This window comes from Sinocyclocheilus grahami, unplaced genomic scaffold (assembly GCF_001515645.1).
Source record: "Sinocyclocheilus grahami isolate Dianchi unplaced genomic scaffold, SAMN03320097.WGS_v1.1 scaffold1480.1, whole genome shotgun sequence".
Classification (NCBI taxonomy): domain Eukaryota; kingdom Metazoa; phylum Chordata; class Actinopteri; order Cypriniformes; family Cyprinidae; genus Sinocyclocheilus; species Sinocyclocheilus grahami.
The window spans coordinates 25,670-32,127 of record NW_015506659.1 but is presented as its reverse complement, the minus strand read 5'-3'; positions in this window follow the sequence as shown (position 1 = coordinate 32,127).

The window sequence follows — 6,458 nt, the reverse complement described above, 5'->3', positions numbered from 1 at the left end:
ATCTCACACATGGATCGGCATTTTCTATAATGTATTTCTATAATAAATATACATATCTGATATGACTTAATATATAGTTAGCATCAAACAAACAATATAATTCTTATTCTCAAGGATTGGAAACTGAAAAAAAATAAAAATGATTGCACAACCATCAATTAGGTGGCGATATGCACTAAGCATGTAAACGACCATTGAACAAAAGAAGAAGAAAGAAACAGCATGGCGCGCTTTTTCTTAGCGGCCGTTTCCATAGTGACTCATCGATTCGTCGCTCTGTTGAGAATGTCTTGAGTCTTAACCAGCAATATACTCTGGGTTGAGTAAACTTACTCCTGGACACGTTTTTGGAACCACATACCTCGAGTAAGCAAGGTTTTGGGTTAATCAACCGAAAGTTCAGGGTTTAGCTGACGGTAAGTTAACCGTGCTTTCTGGAATACACCACTGGACAACAAGAGAAAAATATAAACAAAAACTAAAATGAAACAAAAGGAGAAGACTTGGGAAAAATAGCAAAATCAAAGAAATAAAGAGCTAGACCTTAACAGGTACATACAAAGGAAATTGCAAAGACTAAACTTGACTAGAAAGGCTTGGAAGCTGCACAACACACACATTCAGTCAAAACAAACCGGTGTCCTGACATTTTATCCTACCCATCAGATTGTCCTAACAGGGTTTACTGCACATGCGCACATCAATATTGTGTCCTTTTTCTCATGCTGAACAACAATATTTAATGTATCTGCATTACTGTAAGGGTAGGTTTAGGGTTGGGACAAGTGTAGACTTTAACAAAACATAATGTTATAGGTAGAAAAAATATTTATTGTTGGTTTTCTGTAGCTGTATCCCTTCTAGCTACAACCGCAAATATATCACATAATTACTGTATTTGCATTACTGTAAGGGTAAGTTTAGGGTTGGGGTAGGTGTTAATACGTTAATAAATCATAATTTTATAGGCAGCATTTTTGTTGTCGAACTGTACTACCCACCGTTTTAATGGGAGGTAGCAAAATCTGGACGGTAGCAAAATCTGACGGGGTAGCACAAATCGACAGAACACTGGCAAAGACAAGTGGGAAGAGAGCACAATAAGAAGGGAACAGAGACATGAGGAACAGGTGACAACACTCAGACAAACGAGGACTAAACAAGGGGGCGTAGTAACGAGTAACAAGGTGTTAGGAGAGAGGAGCACATGGCAAACACAAACAAAGACAAAGCCATATGCTCAAAAACAACACAAACAAGGACACACTGAACAAAGACCGGACAGACAAGACTGTCAGAGGAGATCCCTGACAGATAGTTAAACATGTGTATGTTAATCAATTTCAATCATTCACAAATAGGGTGCTCGTGCCTGCTCATTCACAATTAGCATCCTGGCCTATGAATTACAACTACGTAAGTTACGTGTCCAAGAATGCAGTGGAATATTCTGGTCTACTTTCTCAGGTTTGGCTCCAGTGTATTGCATAAATGCAAAAAAAGAATAGGTCATTTGCCTAACAATAAATATTCAATAACGTGTCCACCAAACAGTTTTTAGCCAGCTGAAAAAATGTCAGGAGCTCTGCTTAAAAGGACTAGCTGGTGGCGCTTGAGAACGCTTTGGTGACACAGTGTTTTTCCAGCTGAGATGCTTTGGTTGCTATGATTGGAATATTGGAAAGAATTGGCAACGTATTGCTAGTATCTAATTTTTTAAGAATTTGACTAAATATAAAAAGCAGTAACCAGTAATATTGACTTTTCCATTGTTGTAGGCAGTCGTTGTACAAGTAGGATGGTTGGTCAGTATTTGTCCCGCCCCTCCTCCATTGATTGGATGGCTGGGTAAATAATGAAAGTGATGAGCGCTGCATTTTACAGTTATCAACTCAGCTACAGTGTCAGTAGTATATTTTCTTATATACAATATGAACATTTTCACAAATTCAAAAGTTTATATCAGAACGGCTTTATGAACGATTTACACAGAAATGTGTTCTGCTTGTGTTTCATGAATGAGGCCCAGTGTGTGTGATGTGAATTTCGTCATCAGGATAGTACCACCCAATTTTTGTAACCACGCGTACTTTGAATTTAAATTTAATTTGTTTAGATATAATCAGTTGTTCCTGATTAGAATAATAGATTAGAATAAAATTTGAAAAAGGTTTTTTTTTTGTAACATTTCAAAAAGTGATATACATTATATATTCTAGACTCATTACATGCAAAGTATTTTTTTTTGTTTGTTGTAATTTTAATGATGTAATTTTAATGATTAGAGCTTACAGCTCATGCAAGTCAAAAATCCAGTATCTTGAAATATTAGAATATTTCCTAAGATCAATCAAAAAAAGGATTTGCAAACCAGAAAAATTCAAGTTCTTTAAAGTATGTTCATTTATTCACTCAGTACTTGGTCGGGGCTCCTTTAGCACAAATGACAGCATCAGTGAGGTGTGGCATGGAAGCGATCAGCCTGTGGCACTGTTGAGGCACTATTGAGTCTTCAGCTCGTCTGTATTGTTGGATCGACTGTTTCTCATCTTTCTCTTGAAAATATCCCATAGATTCCATTTGGGGTTCAGGTCAGGTATGTTGGCTGGCCAATCAAGCACAGTAATATCATGGTCAGCAAACCACTTGGAAGTGGTTTTGGCACTGTGGGCAGGTGGTAAAGTCCTGCTGGAAAAGGAAATCAGCACAGTGTGTTTGCTACTATGGCCCACGTTTACTGACCAGCCAATAAAAATGTGACATAAAATCAACGCAACATGGCGCTACAACATAAAATTGCTTACCTCAAGCTCGTATCCCTTCCTCTTCCGCCGCTTCCACTTTTTTCAACACACATAAAAACTACAACTGCCAAAGTGTGATTCATCATGCTCTTTTTGTTTACCACTAGCACATGCTGATGATGTTTTATTCTTCTATAGAAACACGAGTCATAGCGTATGAGTCATAGGTGTCATCATTGTGCACTCTACATGCATGTGGTATGTGTGTATATATATATATATATATATATATATATATATATATATATATATATATACTGTATATAAAGTGCTGGCATGAAAATCGCTGGACACGCCGATAGTAACAGACATCAAAACAAGCTAAATTAAATAAATATTCTTGTGTATGAATTTCAACCGGGGTTCGATATATTCAGCGGTGTAATCTCAATGTCACGTTTGTTTAAATCAAAGGTTCATGTTTCATTAGCTGTGATGAGTGTGCGGTCAATTTCAGGTGCATGCAGCGTCAAAAGCACACACTTTTATCAATCCTAATGGCTCTATACAATTAGAAAATACTGTTATATTAATGATAGTTATCAAATGACTAATTTATGATATTTTCTCAGGTGGGTGCTGGGGTCATATCAGTTGGATTGCATTACACATTCTTGTTAACACTTGTGAATATTACACATAGTGCGCGTTTGATTAGAGTTAATCTGGTCGGCGTGGTAGCCCAGATTCACATAGTCATAGGCCACTATTGTTAAACCTGTCTGCATGGCAGCCCTGGCACACATAGCCATAGGCCACTAGTGTTAAGATAGTCGCCGTGGTAGCCCAGGCACACATAGATAGTAATACATGCGGTTAACATGGCTCTTCGGAGCAGCAGCAGTGCATATGTCGTGGCGATAGATCTGCTTTGTGGGGCGGGGGGGTGTCTTGTTCTATTCTTGTCTGTTCATTTTCATGTGTGTGGACACGTGTATGTGCACTGATGCAGCAGTTATATCCTTATACTCAGCCACATGCACATATTGGCTTGTATTGTTAATTTCTGTGTCTCCTGCTTTGTGGGGGGTTATTCATGTTATATGTGCAGCATATTGTGGATGTATTGGCAGTAGCAAGTCTCTGTACTTGCTCTGCCACAGCAGCAGCAGCATAGCAGATCTATTCCACCAAGACCAAATACATTAACACTGTCATGTACATTACCATGCCAATCCCTACGAGAGTTGTCATGACAGAAATACAAAGTTCTGGCATGAAACTCTAGATGGCGCAGTCCGATAGATCTAACTCAATATGACATCATTATCACATGGTACAGCTGATTGGTTCTCTCCTGCATCAGTAGCCAATGAGCTCACTGCTTAACATTAAAATACCTGTGCATTCAAATATGGGAGGGGGAATACATTATAGAAATTAATGCTTTTATTTAGCAAGGATGCTTTAAATTGATCAAAAGTGATGATAAAGACATTCTTAATGTTACAAATGATTTCTATTTCAGATAAATGCTATTCTTCTGAACTTTCTATTCATCAAAGAAACCTGAAAAATTCTACTCAGTTGTTTTCAACATAATAAAAATAATATATACTGAATATTATATATATATAATATGGTAATGGTCTCGTAATGACCAGTCACTTCACAATGTTTTTTTTTATTGTATACTGTTTTATGCAGGCTTATGATGGAACCACTCGTTCCTGTCATCTTACCTATATGTAATCCTACTATGTTTAGTATCTATGTATTCGTCTTCTGATGATCTAAACGAGAGTGTATATTATATGTTGGTACATAGGAAATATATTAGTGTTCTGAGAATCTTTAGTAATTTCGATTCAAGTTCCATATGCAAATTACCATGCTTTCACACAAAGGGTCATAAAACTCCCCAGTATTTCCAAACTCCCGCTTGGGATTTCAGCCTTTCTCATTGGACAAGCCCATCTTGAGATGCGTGAATCTTCTCAGACATTAAAGGCCTCACATCAGTGACCCGCCTCCAGTCGGTGGTTAGATTCTGAGAAGATGTGAGCTAGAACACTTCTGCAACCCGCTAAGTTCGTGCCAGGCTTCGGCCTTGACTTTCCATTCACCGGGATTTTCTGACTCAAACTGGTTCTTTTTCCATCAACTAACTTCAGCAAAGATCAACTTGAGCCTTCAGATTGCATCAATCCTTTCTTTCAGACAGACTAGACGTGCAAGTATTCAAACTTAGTCTTATTAATTGATATATTAGGTATCATTTGCACCTTTTTACAAAGGTGTGTTTGAACTAAGAATCTGATGTTTCCTTCAGGCTGTGGGTCTGCTGAATATCAAAATGTACCATAGCTTCATATTTTTATTTCTCTTCTCTTTACTGCATAAGCTTTAACCCTTTTCCTATACCAACTGTATGCGTGTGTGTGTGTGTGTGTGTGTGCGTCTGTGCGTGTGTATGTGTATGTTAGACTAGTTTAAGTGTTTATGTTGTTAATAAAGTTTTACTTGTATCACACCTGACGTTGTTCATTGTTTGCTCATAACTGGAGTCCCTTAATCATGCAGATTTATGCTACAGGCTCTGTGTAGAATTGTACAATAAGAAAGTTATTTCCCTTAACTAGGAAATTAACGTTCTTAGAATTGACAGACAGTTGACCCTGAGAGGTCAAGTAAATATCTACAGTGGATCTAAATATTTATATTTATAATGAATTATAACTAGTTATGATTAATTATTCATATTTCCCCCTTGAGCTGATTCGCTACAGAATGGTGGAGAATGCAGGTATGATAAAACACAGGTTATGAACTTAAACACTGTCAACCTAAAAGTGTGTGCTTCATAGTCCAGGTTAGAATAGGGCGTGACCTGAGATACGCTGTTGTGTCCCTATTTGCTGGCTTGTTTAAATGCAGATAAAGTAGGGGCTTGAATTAGTACCTCTATTATGATTGAAAGAGTCTTTATGATTGGAAGAGTCTTTATGTATTTCATGCTTAATGGTATCAGTGTAAGGTTAATCTGATTTTAGCGAAGAAACCCTAATTTCAGTATTAAAGCATAAATCTGTTCTGACGAAGCATAAGTCTGAATCTCAGCTCAGCAGCATGTCCAAACTGTACCATAATGTATTAATCTGTTTTAGTGAAGAAATCACAAAATTGCAGTATTGTTTAAATTGTTTCTGAAGAATATCAAGGTAGATTTGAGTGATGCTCCTCTTTCTACAGCATAAAGGCCTTATAGATTATAATTAGATTGAAGCAATTAATCTACTGTCACGAATCCGGTCCATGAACTTCCTTCTGTTAGCCATCAGAGGTCACCCTTTCCAATTTCATTGACTCTCGCACTGCACATCACCCCGGACTACATATCCCATCATTCATTGCACTGATTGCACTCAGCATGGATTGCACACAGCTGTTAACACTGATTGCACCCAGCTGTTTCATATCACTCCCTCACTATTTAACACTCACTCTGATCCCTTCCCTCGGCCGAGTATTGTTCAGCGATTATCACTCCCCTAGCGATAGCTACACTACAGAGCCCTCAGTCGTTTCCCAGCCTTAGCCTTAGCCTTAGCTGTTTTCTCGGTTTCTGATCTTCGCCTGGTTTCCTGGATTTCTCCCTTAGTCTTGCCCCTTCTGATTCTGTCTGCAGTTCATCGACCCACGCTAGCCCTAGGA